At 57.2% G+C, this 10,581-nt stretch overlaps 2 pseudogenes; one reads left to right on the top strand and one right to left on the bottom strand.

Moving 5' to 3' along the window:
• The first annotated feature begins 679 nt into the window (after positions 1–679).
• On the top strand, positions 680–3,623 carry LOC139358685 (uncharacterized; annotated as a pseudogene).
• Positions 3,624–7,979: 4,356 nt separating this feature from the next.
• The window catches only part of LOC105498473 (glutathione hydrolase 5 proenzyme-like), a 63,023-nt pseudogene continuing 60,421 nt past the window's right edge, over positions 7,980–10,581 (bottom strand).

The raw sequence follows: 10,581 nt of genomic DNA on the forward strand, positions 1-10,581 counted from the left end.
GGTGACATTAAGGACAAGTTCCTGCAGGCTAGCTGCCTGGACAGGGCTGGGTGGGGGTAGAAGAGGGGTCACAGAGGGGCTTCCTCCCGGCCGCCTCACCAGCTGCTTGATTTAGGGCTTGGCTCTGGGTCATCCTGGGCCTGATTCTGAACCACGGGACTGGTGTGGCCTGCAGGCTCCTGCCACAAGCTGTTCATGGTGCAGGGGGAGAACAGTGTCCACAGTTCCCCAGACAGCAGCAGTGGATACCAGGCCCCCAGGAGTTGTTACTGAAGTTGCTGCTGGACAACTCGCCCTTCAGTGAGCTCCACATAGCACCCGTGGTGATGGGAGCCGGGTGGAGAGAGTCTGCCAGCCTGCGCATCAGCTCCCAACTGGGAGGGGCAGAGGGAGGAGGGGGTGGGAGCCCCAGGCAGCAAGGCTCTGGGAGCAGTGGGGCCCTGGGTTCCAGGGGTAACTGGCAGGCCCCTCCTTACTCTACCTCGCTTAGCCTCTGGATGGAGATGCTGGCCACAGTCAGGCTCTGTCTCTGACTAAGGACTGGAGAAGTGGTGGGTGTGGGCTGCTGCCCCGTGCAGCCTCTGAACAGACCCCAGGGCCTCTGCCAGTCATGACTCCTTGCTTTCAGCTGGACCCACAGGCCCTGCAGGACAGAGACTGACAGTATGCTGTCATCACCATGAATGGGGTACGTGTCCGTGGGACTTTCCTGGTGCCCACATCCCCCAGAAGGGTAGGGTGGCCTCTTCATTTTCAAATCCGTCAGAGGTGGCTGAGCCTGAGCCAGCATCTGACACGGAGCCTGGTTGGAGGAGGGAGGTTCCCCGAAGAGCAGAATCACCGTGCCCGGGAATCGTCATTCACTGACTGGGATGCAGTTGCCAGCCAGGCCCTGAGCATCCCTCCTCAAACAAAGGTCTCATGGCACCACCAGTACAGGTGGGGCCTCCACTCGGGGACCTGGGGACTGCATGTAGAAATGGAGACCTCTTGGCGGGCGCCTGTAGTCCCAGCTACTCGGGAGGCTGAGGCAGGAGAATGGCGTAAACCCGGGAGGCGGAGCTTGCAGTGAGCTGAGATCCGGCCACTGCACCCCAGCCTGGGCGACAGAGCGAGACTCCGTCTCAAAAAAAAAAAAAAAAAAAAAAAAAGAAATGGAGACCTCTGATTTGTCTTTAGGTACCCCAGAAAGGTTTAGACCTTAAAAGCAATGACACACCCAAAAAGGCCTGGGCATATATGGTAAAATGTTAATATTTGATGATTCTTGGCTTTTTCTTATACTATTCTGTCTTTCCTACTTAATTTTTAATTGTTATTAAGAAAGAGAGAGTGGGCACAGTACACCTATGGTCTGAGCTACTCTAGTGGCTGAGCCAGGAGAATCACTGGAGCCCAAGAGTTCGAGTACAGCCTGGGCAACATTGCAAGATCCCATATTTAAAAAAAAGTAAGCAACCAAGAGAAGCAGCAGGGATTTTAGGAGGTGGTTCTGCAGAAGCCAGTCCTTTACACCATCTTCAACAATCCTGGCTCTTCAACAATCCCCTGTCGCCCAGACTAGGGGATTCCCTGAGGGGCAGCCCTACCCCATGCTGAGACCTCTGCATGCCTTGGGAGTGGAAATATTTGATGAGACTCCAAGGGGCCCTTGGGACCTTGGGCTATGAGGGCCAGAAAGATTAGTGGACTATGCCCTTTCTCCCCTCTATAGATTGAAGTAAAGCTCTTGGTCAAGTTCAACAGCAGAGAGTTCAACTTGAAGAGGATGCCATCATGAAAACAGGGGTCTTCGGAGCCGAGATTGCTGTGGTCACCAAGTGAGTGGGGAGGGGCTTGGGCTCATGCACTGAGGGTGCCTGTCCCTTCAGCTGTTTCTGCAGAGAAGAGCATGTGTGGGTCTCTCCTCTCTCTGCGTGGCCGCTTCGTGGTGAGGTCAGGCCCCAGGGAACACTTGGTGTGTTCAGCTACCTCCTGTGTTTACTCAACACCAGCTCAGGAATGTCCTTGCCGCCTTGCTTGGAAGCAGTAGGGCTGGCTCCAGGAACTGCCCGAGTGCAGTTTTCTGCCCTCGCTTGGAATTTGTCATGGTCCCAGGTTCCTGTTGAATGGCCATAACCCCTGCCCCTTTGTCACGAGTCAGTTGCCAAGAGAAGCCTGTTGGGTTTGAGAGCAGTTCTTGCAGACACAGACCACTTCCTCTGAGAATTCATTTGCTTCCCCAGGTTGGAATCCGGCTGGGCCCCTGAACTTGCTGGTCATGTGGGCCGGGGCCTCCATCAATCATACCCCGGACTCCTTTCTGTGTCTAAACAGCACACTCACCCCCAACTGCACGGCAGCCACTTGCGTAGCACTCTGGGAGGGCTCTGGGCATGAGCAGCGAGGACTCCAGCAGCAGCCCCCCCAAATAACCACTGCTAATGAGGGTGGCTTGAGAAGCGGCTTTGATGTGCTCCTAAACCCAGTTGCAAAACAAAGCTAAAGTTAAGGCCTCAGCACAGCGCTCTGTTCTAACTTTGAAGTATTCTTACTCTAGTGTCCTGTGTGGCGGTATTGGAATTGTTCAGTGCTAGGACTCAGAGGAGTAAAGCACTTAGCAGCGCAGGACTTAGAGCGCTGGTGCTGAGGCAACCCTTCATTCATTCATCGGATGTGTGTTAAGGCCCAGGCCCAGGGCAGGGGTCAGGGATTCTCTTCTCACACAGCACGCGGGTGGCAGGACCAACACCGGGTCTGATCTCCCAGCTGGGGACACAGGCTGCTAACCCCAGGCCTGGAATCTGTCAGATGCCCTTTCTGTGCTGACTTTACTTAGACAGGCCTCCTGACCTTCCCACAAAGATCATGTGTGACTTGCAGGGGTTCTGGCTGCTTGAAAGGTCCTGAGACAGTACATGCAATGAGGACTGAGCTTGCAGAGGGAGCACAGGCATGCAGAAGGTTCTCTGTGCAGCCCCACACCTAGTCACCTTAACCATCATCCTCACTCCACCTCCATAGAGCAGGTCTCCTGTGTGTGGCCCACGCAGGGCTGCCGGGACACTGAGAACATTCCCTACTGCCGCAGGAGACAGAGGTCCGAGGTGCCCTACATCGTACGCCACTGCGTGGAGGAGCTCGAGCGCCGAGGCATGAAGGAGGTGGGCATCTACCGCGTGTCCGGAGTGGCCACGGACATCCAGGCACTGAAGGCAGCCTTCGACGTCAGTCAGTGGTGGCCTGGGGAGGACAGGATGGAGGTGTGGGAGGCGGTGTCCGCGATGAGATCTCAGAGTGCTCCATGGTCCGGGCATGTCACATGCTTTTCTGTGTCTTTTCTTCATTTACAGTGTTACTATTTTTAAAAAAGAGAAGACAAGAATTATAGAAATAGCTTCTGTAGAAGCCAGTTTTTAAACCATCCTAGCCATGCATGCCACTTGCTGGGGTGAACCAGGGGCTTCTGTGGGGCCTTGGCCTTCCTGCCTTGGGGGTGGACAGGAGGTGGAAGCCCAGGACTCAGTGCAGTCTGTCCACTGCCCTGTGTGACGATGCGGTGGGCAGAGGACACTGATGGGACCCAGCTCAGGCTGGGGCTGAAGCATCTCTGCCTCCATTTCACCAACTCTCTCAGGCTATGAAAGACATGGACCTGCCTCAAGTGCCAGAGGAGGACACAGAGGCCCCAGAAGGTCCTTTCCAGCATCTGCAAAGCAACAGGATTTTGTGCCTGCAGACCCTTCTTTGGGGCACACACCACTGACCCTGACCAGGACCCCTAGAATGCCTATCACCCCTGGGTGGGCCCTGTGGTAATTTCCCTCTGGGGGCCCAGAATAGACCTGGCCTGTGGTGAGGACGCAAGCACCAGTGGCCCATTGGGTCCAAAGGAAGACATTGATTCAAACACTGAAACCAATCAGATTCTCCCACAGCCTTCCTGCCATCAGAAGACACTGGTGCAGGGGTGGTTGCTATGTACAGGGCAGAGTCACCCGATTCCCACGCAGGCACTGTGTCCTGCTGTGCTGGCCTCCTCCTGGCCGTCACATCGGGCCAAGCAGGGGAGAGGAATGGGAATGCCCATGCAGCCCCATCAACTCTGCAGACACAGAACCACACACAGCTCTTGGGAGGGGTCAGATGAGCTGCTTAAAGCCGGGGAGGGACCTGCACAGTGGTCAGCGTGGCAGGGATGGTGCTTTAGCCAAGGCAGGGATGGTGGGAGACTCACTCGGGATCCTGAAGGAGGCCGCTGCATTTCCGTGCTCTTTCCAGATAACAAGGACGTGTCGGTGATGATGAGCGAGATGGACGTGAACACCATCGCAGGGACGCTGAAGCTGTACTTCCGTGAGCTGCCTGAGCCCCTCTTCACCGACGAGTTCTACCCCAACTTCGCCGAGGGCATCGGTGAGCACTGAAGGCCTTGGCCTCATGGGAAACGTCTCCTCCACGTGCACTGCTGCCCTTGGAGGCTGTGAAAAGTGATGTGTGGGAACCCGAGCTGTGCCCCCTCTGCCATGGTCGGTGTTTTAACCCAACCTCAGAAAACAGGACCAAAATCAAGCCTGTCCTGGAAGACCTCGCCCATCCCCAGAGGGCTCCCCGTCCCTGTTCCTCAAGGGGACCAAGAGGGTGAAATGGTCAGCACTGCCGTGCTGTGGGGTCCTAAAGTCTGCTGTCCTCCTTCCTGCAGACCAGGACTGAAGGAGCGCCCAGGTGCTCTAGCCACGGGTCCTGGCCCAGTCAAGCATGGGTTCAAACCTGGCCTGACCCTTAGTCAACCTGCAGGCTGATGGCTAGAGTGGGTGCTGGTTCATGTGGCACCTGTAGTCTCCACATCACCCTTAGGGCAGGTCTGCCTCCCAGGCCCATGCACAGAAGACCTGCAGGTGGCCCTGTGGTGTCCAGGACAATGAGGGAGTCTCTGCATACTTGGTGGGGCTGGAGCCCTCCCACTTCCCACCTCTTTGTGTCCCTCACTCCCGTTTCATTCCACGCCAAACCTCCCCTACCTTGGGCTCCCCTGGGGAGGGGGTGGTGGCAGGAGATGCCCAAGTGCAGCTCTGTCCATGAGCGACTGCTCTCGCAGCTCCTCCTGCTGCTGTTCGTCGGGTGCTGCTGACCCCTGTGAGGTGGAGAAACTGCGTTCAGGTGGCTCATACCCCACACCAGCGCCACTTGCAGAGTCCTCACTGGGAGCCAGAGCTGTGGGACTGAGGATGATGACAACCTGGGCTGTGCAGGGACACGAGCCCCAGGCACTCCACGTAACCACCTCAGGAGAGGTTTCTCAGGAGAGCAAAAATTACACGGGGCAGGCCGGGCATGGTGGCTCACGCCTATAATCCCAGCACTTTGGGAGGCCCAGGCGGGTGGATTACCTGAGGTCAGGAGTTCAAGACCAGCCTGGCCAACATGGTGAAACCCCGTATCTACTAAAAATACAAAAATTAGCTGGACCTGGTGGCACATGCCTGTAATCCCAGCTACTCAGGAGGCTGAGGCAGGGGAATTGCTTGAGCCCGGAGGCAGAGGTTGCAGTGAGCTGAGATCATGTCTCTGCACTCCAGCCTGGCTGAGAGAGCGAGACTCTGTCTTAAAAAAAAAAAAAAATTACGCGGGGCAGAAGAAAGAAGGCGTGGAGGCACGGGTGATGGGCGGAGGGCCCGGCTGCCTGCGGCCCATCGTGCTTGCCTGCGCAGCCCGGGTTGGGGGTGCGGAGAGTGGGCGACCATGGGGTGGTGTGGCCTGGCCCCAGCTCCAGCATCATTGTCTCCACAGGGACATGCAGGCGCTCTGGACCAATGACCACGCGCTGGCCTGGCACCTGAGCGATGACTTCCGAGAGGACCCTGTGGCCTGGGCACGCACTCAGTGCCAGGCCTGGGAGGAGCTGGAGGATCAGCTGCCCAGCTTCCTGGAGGAGCTGCCGGACTGCCCCTGCACCCTGACCCAGGCCCGGGCAGACTCCGGCCGCTTCTTCGTGAGCCTCCAATCAGGGCCCAGTAGAGGGGATGAGGGTGTCGCCTCCCCACTGAGGACAGCACCAGGGGAGGCAGACAGAGGTGTCCTGGAGGGTGGGGCGGGGGTCTCAGGGCACCTGCAGAGTTGGCCTCGGGAAGGCGATGACAGAACCGGAGGCCACTGGGTGACAGCCACCTGCTGCTCTGCAGACGGACTATGGCTGTGACATGGAGCAGGGCAGTGTGTGCACCTACCACCCCGGGGCCGTGCACTGTGTGCGCTCTGTGCAGGCCAGGTGAGCCCCCAGGCTGGGGCCGGGGTGGGGACTGGGGACAGGGGTGGGCTCCCAACAGTGGCCTGGCCGTGACCCACTGGCTCCCGCAGCCCTCGGTACGGCTCGGGTCAGCAGTGCTGCTACACAGCGGACGGGACGCAGCTCCTGACGGCTGACTCCAGCAGCGGCAGCACTCCCGACCGCGGCCATGACTGGGGCGCACCCCCGTTCCGCACGCCACCCCGAGTGCCCGGCATGTCCCACTGGCTCTACGATGTCCTCAGCTTCTATTATTGCTGCCTCTGGGCACCCGACTGTGCCCGCTACATGCAACGGCGGCCCTCCAATGACTGCCGCAACTACCGGCCCCCGCGACTAGGTGGGTGCCATCCTGTGCCCCGGACCCTGGGAAAGATCGGGCTGGGCTGGGGTGCACCCCACCTGACCCTCCACTCTCACCCCAGCCTCCGCCTTCAGAGACCCACACTTTGTGACCTTTGACGGCACCAACTTCACATTCAATGGGCGCGGAGAGTACGTGCTGCTAGAGGCAGTGCTGACTGATCTGAGGGTGCAGGCGCGGGCCCAGCCCGGGAGGATGTCCAATGGTGAGGCCAGGGCTAGGGGCTGCTCTGGGTGGCACAGGGTAGATCCAAGGTGGGAGGCTGGAGCCAAGTGGCGCCCGTTCCGCTCCCACCACCACAGGCACACAGACCCGTGGCACAGGGCTGACTGCAATGGCCGTCCAGGAGGGCAACTCAGACGTGGTGGAGGTCAGGCTGGCCAACGGGACCAGAGGTCTGGAGGTGCTGCTGAACCAGGAGGTGCTGAGCTTCGCCGAGCAGAGCTGGATGGACCTGAAGGGTGAGTAGTCCAGCCACGCGAGGCTTCGGGCTGCCCTCACCTCCTCCCCATTCCTGCGGGGAGACTGAGGGGAAGCCCTGGGCCTTCACGCCTCTCCCAGCCCTGGCTAGAGGCCTGGGCGGTCCGACCTCAGGCCTTCACACCCACCAAGGTGCCCACATCGTACCCACCTGGTCAAAAGCCAAGAGGCCAGGATGGGGGGACATGTCCTCCCTACGGAGCATCCCGGGAGCCATCTGGAGGGAACTCACCCGGTAACGTTCACTGCTGGCCTGCACAGAGCCACTCTTGTGCTCCTGTCTCTCCCTCAGTCCTCAAAAGCCACTGCAAGGTCGCCAGCCCTGCACAGTTAAGGATGCCCCTGGCAAGCGGTAGCGCCAGCATCCGAACCCCTTGCTTCAGGGAACTGAGCGAATGAAAAGATTCCTGGTTGGGATGGGTGGGGACCTGGGAGGGGCCTGTCAGCACTGAGGGTACAAGGGCCCTCGGGATGTGCCCAGGCAGGTGTGGCTGCTGCAGCCAAGGCCAGAGGGACCCACACGTGCATCTCAGCATGGGGGGTTCACCGCAGGGGCTGCACCTCAGGTGCCGCTGAGGGTTCCACCACAAGCAAGGCAGGGGTGGTGGAGGGTCATGGTCAACAGAATTGGCCCTGGGTATGCCCTCCCTTCCCCTGCAGGTGCCCTCACCCACAGCCCCGGGTGCAACCGCCGCCACCACCGCAAGGCCTGCAAAGATGATGCCCAAAAGCACCGTGTAGCTGCGAACTGGTGGGGAAGCGAGTGTCAGCGAGGGGCCCTCTGGGGTGGTGAGTGGGGACAGGTGCAGGCAGGTATATGAGCAGGGTGTCCTCACCTGGCTGGCACTCCGGGGTGGGTGAGGACCAGGTGCCATCAGCCTGGCAGGTGCTGGTCTCTGCCCTGGCCAGGCTGTAGCCGTTGTCACAGTGGAAGTAGATGGTGGAACCTGCCAGGTACCTGTTGCCCTCCTTTTGTCCGTTGGGAGGTGGGGCCAGCCAGCCACAGGACACTACTGGGATGGCGGCAGTGTGTGCTGCTGCGACACAGGAAGGGCAACATGTGAGACCCCCCAGCCCCTGTCCCGAGACCCCAGGGCAGCCGGTGGGACCGCCGATCCTACTTCTAACTGCCCAGCCTGGAAACAGGAACCTAAAAAGTATTGATGACAGAGATAGGAGAGGGCTGGGGCCCTGCTCATTTTGTCTGGAGTTTAACTCACTTGAGGTAAAAGTTTGTGGCTGGCAGAGAGGTTGGTAAATGAGGGAGAAATTGCAAAAAGGAGAGAGTCACTGATTGTAGGAATCCCAAATTCTAAATACAACTGAGGACAAAGCCCTGGCTGCCCCTGCACTCTGTGTGTGGGGGAAGATGTACGGAGCCCAGCTTCCAACTCACTTGGTCAAATGAGGAAACTCTGAAAGTCTCTACAGTCAGCACTGCTTGGGGAGGAGAGTGGCTGTGGGTGCTCAAGGAGGTGGAACTTCATTCCCCAGGCCTGGGCACTAAAGGAGGAGGATGGCCTGTGTGCTGTGCTGGACGGTGATGTTCGGCTTCTCCCCAGGTGGGAGCCAGCAGCTGCTGAGGAAGGGTGATGTGGAACAAAAGAGAGAGCCTGGGTCTGAGGTGTGTGGTGGTTTTAACGGATCTGGGTTTCTAATGAGACACCCCCGGCGCTGATGTGACAAAATCACACCATTGTGTCTAGTGTTGTATCTTCCGGGGCAGGAGATGGTGGTTTCTGTCCTGGGGGCTGAGCCCCTGCAGGAGGCTGGACCAGCACGGGGAGATGCAGAGACGCGTGAGCACAGGGCAGGGTCCACCCTGGGGTGGGCAGAGCTGGGAGGGTAGGCCTGCAAGGGCCTCAGGGGCCTGTGCTTGGGTCATGTGCGAGGACAGTGTGGAAGAGGGGACCCAGGCAGGATGGGGACACCCATAACCCTCCTCCTGAGGACCCAAAGAGAAGGCAGAGCTGCCTCAAATCTTTCCATATGACAGTTCATTTTGTGTGTCAAATTAGGTAGGCCACAGAACCCAGTCATACACTCAAACAGAAATCTAGATGTGTCCATGAAGGTATTTTTAAAGATGGGATTCACATTTAAAGCAGCAGACTTTGATTAGCCTTCATCTGTTTTTTGCGTTTTTGTTGTTGTTGTTGTTTTTTGTTTTTGCTTTGAGACAGGGTCTTGCTCTGTTACTCAGGCTGGAGTGTGGGAGTGCAATCTTGGCTCACTGCAGCCTCAACCTCCTAGGCTCAAACAATCCACCCACCTCCGCCTCCTGAGTAGCTGGGACCACAGGTGTACAGCCCCACATGTGGCTAATTATTTTATTTTATTTTTTGTAGAGACTGGGTTTTGCCATGTTGCCCAAGCTGGCCTCCAATTCCTGAGCTCAAGTGATCCACCCACCTCAGCCTCCCAAATTGCTGGGATTACAGGTGTGAGCCACCGCACCTGGCCAAGTTCATCATTTACAATGTGAGTCATGTCCTTTACCCAATCAGTTGACAGCCTTGATAGAAATAAGATGACGACTGAGCTGTTACCTCTGAGATGACAATAAGAAACACATCACCCAGGTGAGATGACAGAGACTTTGCTTGGGTAAGAGCCTATCAGATCCATGTCACCCCAAGTCCATGTTGTAGGTGACAGCACAGTTTTAGCTCAGCAACGCTCAGCCCCGGGCCAGCTGCACCCACACTCTGCCCATCAGCCCCAGAGCCGTGTGTCTTGCACGGGTCTGTGCCTCTTCCCTGACTCCAGCTGTGCTTGCTCCTTGGCTCACCCTTTCTGGTTCCTCTAACTTTCCACCAGCATCCTTCACCTCCCCTTCCTCAGATACAAGCAGGCCCCATGGACCCAGAACAGGATTCTTTCAGTACTTAAGTTTTACTTCCATTTTTTTATACTTTTCAAACTAAGCTTGGCTTGACCCAAATCAACATCTTTCGACCTCCACCAAAGTCTCCAACGAGATATTTTTATCTTAAACCACAAATTTCTCCTTGAAAAAACATAATTAGGGTGAGGCAATATGAACAATGGATAGAGCTAAAGGTTAAACTAAATATAAGCATATGGCCCCGTCAGATCTAGTTGTTTGAGGAAAATCAGGTGTTGTTTGAAGAACTGACAACAGAAGGCATGCCTGAGCTAGACTTGGGAAAAGTCACCAGCCAAGATGACTGTGCAATCCCGGAGAACAGAAGGGCGGTTTTGCTTACTTCTCTGTAGGTCTTGGGCACTAAGTCTTAGAGTTGCTATGCCGTACATTACAGTAATAGCCTCATCCTCAGGCTGCAGCCCAGAGGTGTGCAGAATCCCTGCATTGGCTGAGGCATCTTTACTTCCAGAGAAGCAGCTGGGACTCCAGAGCCCTGGTGTTTATTTGAGTCTGAATAGTATTCTCAGGAGAAACTGGGGAGGGATCCCTGGCTTTTGCTAGAACCAGAGTATTGAGAAGTCA

The sequence above is a fragment of the Macaca nemestrina genome, chromosome 15, assembly GCF_043159975.1.
Source record: "Macaca nemestrina isolate mMacNem1 chromosome 15, mMacNem.hap1, whole genome shotgun sequence".
Taxonomy (NCBI): Eukaryota; Metazoa; Chordata; class Mammalia; order Primates; family Cercopithecidae; genus Macaca; species Macaca nemestrina.